We start from the raw sequence: 4,931 nt of genomic DNA, 5'->3' as shown, positions 1-4,931 counted from the left end.
TACAAGTGTTAAGGAAGAAAAATGGAAAGGAATTGGAATTAAAAGATTGTGGGAGGATACAATTAAAAAGGGTGAAAACCTTGGAGGGTAAAATGGTAATTTTGCCATTAAAGTGGTCAAAGCTTCTTTTGGAAGCTTTGACTCTTCATCCTTATCCTTGGCTGATCCTTATCTCTTCAAGATGGCATTTTTTCTTCTCCATCTCCTTCCTCCCATGCCATTTCCATATTTCCACCCCATTTTCACTTGACTCCCATGCAATTGAAGAAAAAAGTAGAGAGAATCAACTAAGGAAAGAAATGAGAGAATGATGGAAGGCTTGGGTAGTAAGTGATTCAAGAGTAATTGAAGAAATATCAAGTGGGTCTCAAGATTCAAGAAACATAAGGTAAAGGTTTTTGTGTTTTATGCTCATGGTTAGTTAAATATTTGGAAGAATGATGTGTGAATCATTTTGTGGTAGCTATGGTGACCATGGGTGTGAGAAATTATGAATTTTGTTGGGTGAAATTCAAGCTAAAACCAAGTGGTAAGCTTAATGCTACAATTTGAAGCTTATGATTGGTTTAATATTGTGAGAATGATTGTATGCATATGTAATGTTATTGTGATGTCATGGGTATGGTTGGAAGGCAATTATATTAATTGGAAGTTTGGTGTGTAGATATGTGTTGTTGGGAAAGGTTTAAAAGGTTATGGATATTGGTGTGCATGAATGAATATTAGTGTTATGCTTGGTGGCAACATGTAAATGAGGATGGTGGTACATGTAGACTTAGAAAATGTTTGATAGAAGTAAATTTATAGTTGCTGCCATATGCTAGGTAATTATTGTGGAAATGATGGATAAACTTGATAAATATCCTTAGACAAGATTTAATTATGTGCTGAGTCATAAATAAGTTATCGGTATCCATAATCTAAAGAATTACGCAAATAAAGGATAGAGGCCACTTTGGTAAATAATGTGTCAAGATATAAGTTAGTTGAATAAGCATTCATGATTGAAGGAAAAAGAGAAGTAGAAATGAGGTACACTAAAGATATTGAATTTGGATTGTTGCTAGGAAGTACAAAAGTAAAGGTAGTGTACTATGGCAATATGCCAAAGGAAATAATGAGCGATTGCAAGTAGCAATAGCTAGATACGCCTCCGAACTAATAGTGATGTAACATCTTGCTATCGTAAGGTAAGTGAACTTGTATTAAAATGTTTTGGAATAAATGATTATATGCTTGATTGAACCACTTGAATTATTTTACTGGTTTTTCTTCAAAATTTGCATGGGAACAAGCCCTTGATGAAACGTTATATGTTATGAATGTGTAATATGATGAATCCTTGTGCTCCCATATTATATTGATATATATATGTTGTGTATTGATAGTTAAAATTGTGTGATAATTATAACCTCGCATGTGTGCAATGTGGGGGTTGCACATGCCAGTGATGATGGGGTGAGGGAGTGCGGATGATGAGATTATTGATGAACGCGATGTGGGGGGAGCACTTGATTGCATTAGTTGTGTGCGATGTGGGGGTGCACACGATGATGATGATATATGCCATGTGCACAATGTGGGTGGAGCACATGATGGCATTAGTTGTGTGCGATGTGGGGGTACACACGATGATGATGATATATGCCATGTGCGAGATGTGGGGGGAGCACATGATGACATTAGTTGTGCGCGATGTGGGGTTCACATGATGACTCCAGCTATGTGCGGTATGGAGTACACATGAGCTGGGTGAGGTGGTGGTTGTATACATGCTTGTATATATATATGCTATAAATATGTTTTTTATATGCTATAGAAAAGGTTATGAAAATAATATGTGACTGCATTGAATATTGAGAAAACTTGATTATTGTCAATGTGTATGATTTAGTGTACAATATGGCATGAGTGGATTTTCCTTGTGGCAGTGAAAACCCCTTAGATTTTATTTGGCCAGAATTTTGTTGCAGCAAGAATGCCTTTCCGCTGCGGTGAGAATCAATTTATTAGGCTTGACTTGCTTGAATTCTACTAAAGTTTTCACTCTTCAACTTCTTTGTTGTTCATGGATCCTTCATCATCTAGTGATTAAACAACCAAGGGTTTGAATGAGGGGTTTTTAATAAGAAATAAATTAAATTACATTGTTTTTGAGTTTAAGTGCATCATGATTTCTAAACCTTTCTTAATATTGCTTGTTCCCTTCTTATGTTCACTCGCTGGGTTTATACTCACATTTTTAAACTTCATGTTTTAGGTTTTCTGAGTTAAAGATGACTTGTCCTAGGACGAGGTGCTCCTCCCTATCCATTGTGCGATAGGTTTACCATGACACTAAATGTTAGCAACTGTGCCCAGAGTCACTCCGTTAACGGTCAAGGTCTAATTATGTGTATATGAATGCTTGATGTGAAATGCTAATACTCATTTGTCAAGCTATATATGTATATTATGATTGATGATGCCATTATGAATACATAAGTGGGTCTTATGAATTGTTTTCAAAGGAATTATATTTGAACATTACAAATTTTGGATTTTAAAGACATATGGATTAATGTACAAGATAATATAAATAGGCTTGCTTGGGCTTAGTGGGATGAGCCCATTAGGCCTTTGCGCCAGTCATGACTCGAAAATTAGACTATGACGATAGGCCTTCTTTTCCTCATTTGTAGCATCATCGCTAAGTTCCTCGAGAACAGGAACATCTAGGACATAAGCCTTTTTCTTTTGTTTCAAGATAATCTTGATATTGTGAAACCAGTCAATGAAATTTAGGCCTGTCAATTTGTTTGCATCAAGTATGCTTCTAAGTGACAAACTATTCACCATGATAGATTTATATCCTATATAAACCAACATATATGATTTTTAGTCATTAATGCAAATTATATAAGCATAAAGACAAGGTTTTAGAATCTTATATGATTATTCTAAATATTTTGTCAAATTAATAACCCTCCTTTACTATTTCGAGAAATTTAACCTTTAAACTTCTTATTGAGTTAAGACCATTTTCATCCCACCATGACCTTGAGTGACTCAACAAAACATGATGACACTAATTAGGTAGATAACTTAGCTTACTAATTCTATCTTATACAACTCCTAGATCAGTTAAGTGTCAACTCCTTGTCTAAATGTATCATATACATTTTACCTAACTATGCCTCCAATATTATGTGGTCATGTGTGACACATTCGAACAACATGGTATTAGTTGAGTAAGACCCGCCAATAACTAAAATGTACTCATTTAAAAGTTTGGCCTTGAATGACTCAACAAGCCTTCAATTAAAAGAACATCCTGATTATCTTTTTATATGGTGGAAGGTAACTTTTTGACTCAATATATTAGTGAGGGATTTTATTTATTAAGTCATTAATTGCGGTCTCATTGATTTGGCGTTGTTGACATGTATAGCATTTATTGCATTTCACATATATCGTATATATATACATATATATTGAAAAATAAATCTATCACATGCCAACTACTAGGATGATTATGGACTTCACTAATTCTAATGTCCTCGAGCCATTAAGGAAATTAGTTGGTAAAATCCTTAGGGGATTTACACAGACATCGTCTTCAAGCTTTTCTTGTAATCTCCTTGAATCTCCATGGCGCCTTTGGATCTCTATCTTCAAGTTACAAAAAATTTTCTATCTAATTCTAGTTTTACACTTTGATGTAACTAATTACACTCTATAATCAAAACACTGGAAAAAAATGTTGGAAAATGCTCTCAACTCCCATGCTTTCCCCCCCTCCCAAGCACTCACGGTTTGGTGACAGGCAGACCGCCGGACCCTCCCCAAGGCCAGCCGCCACCACCTACTGTACCTCTATGCCCCACGGGGTCCACCAACAATCCACAAGGAGGAGAAAAGTTTCAGCCACGTACCACCTTAGATCAGCCACAAGCCACCAACGACCAAAAAGACCTCCTATTTCACCACGCACTTTCAAGAAATCTTTTGTGTCTGTTGCAGCTGGGGAGAAACCGCCTGTTGTTCCTCCCACCCGTGAGGTTTTCTGGTACAAAGATCGGCCTGCAGTATCCTTCTTCGATGATGAGTTGGAAATCCTGGCAAAACCGTTTCAACATGCCATCATTGGTAAGTTCTCCCGCATGCCGCGAATGCTTGATATTCGGGTCACCTTTAAGGGCATCCGCTTGACTGGAGCGTATGAACTCCGCTGGCTAGACTACAAGCACATTCTCATACATCTCACGAATGTACATGACCTGAATCGGATCTGGGTCAGGCAGGTATGGTTTATAGCAAATCAAAAGATGAGAGTATTCCGCTGGTCTCTAGATTTCCACCCTGAAAAAGAATCGTCTATTGTCCCAATATGGATTTCATTCCCTAACCTGCGGGCACATTTGCAAGAGAAATCAGCCTTGATGATGATTGCCAAGACAGTGGGCAAACCCTTGTTTGTTGATGAAGCCACGGCAAATGGGAGTCGTCCTAGTGTGGCTCGTGTTTGCTTCGAATACGACTGCCAAAAACCACCTTTGGACCACGTGTGGATAGTGAGCTGCGATCGAAAGTCTGGAGTGATCACTGGTGGTTTTGCACAGTAGGTGGAGTTTGCTAAGTTATCGGACTACTGTTCCCACTGCTGTCATGTGGGCCATGACGTCTCGGTTTGCATGGTGTTAAGTCGTAAACCAGAAAAGCAAGGTGCAAAGAAGCCACAGCAGCGGAATGAGCCCTAAGGTGATCAGGTTATAACGAGATAGACGAATGCAGGTAATGCGAACACGAATAGGAATGATCGGGAACAAAATCTTGAAAAGCGGAAGGTTGATCTGCTGCCACGACTTAAGCAGCTCCAGAGAACTCAGAGCTGAAATCTACTGAAAAGGGAGAAGAAAGAGTCTCGGTTCCTAAGGGTGCAGTCCAGCAAG

At 38.1% G+C, this 4,931-nt stretch overlaps 1 long non-coding RNA gene across 1 annotated transcript; it reads left to right on the top strand.

Annotated features, from left to right (window-relative positions):
- LOC108662148 lies at window positions 155-2,438 on the top strand. The gene is made up of 2 exons (XR_001927932.1): window positions 155-388; window positions 2,261-2,438. It is a non-coding gene; the product is annotated as an uncharacterized LOC108662148 (long non-coding RNA).

The sequence above is a fragment of the Theobroma cacao genome, chromosome 5 (assembly GCF_000208745.1).
Source record: "Theobroma cacao cultivar B97-61/B2 chromosome 5, Criollo_cocoa_genome_V2, whole genome shotgun sequence".
NCBI lineage: Eukaryota > Viridiplantae > Streptophyta > Magnoliopsida > Malvales > Malvaceae > Theobroma > Theobroma cacao.
Note: the sequence above shows the minus strand (reverse complement) of the source record. Positions and strands in the feature narration are given on the sequence as shown.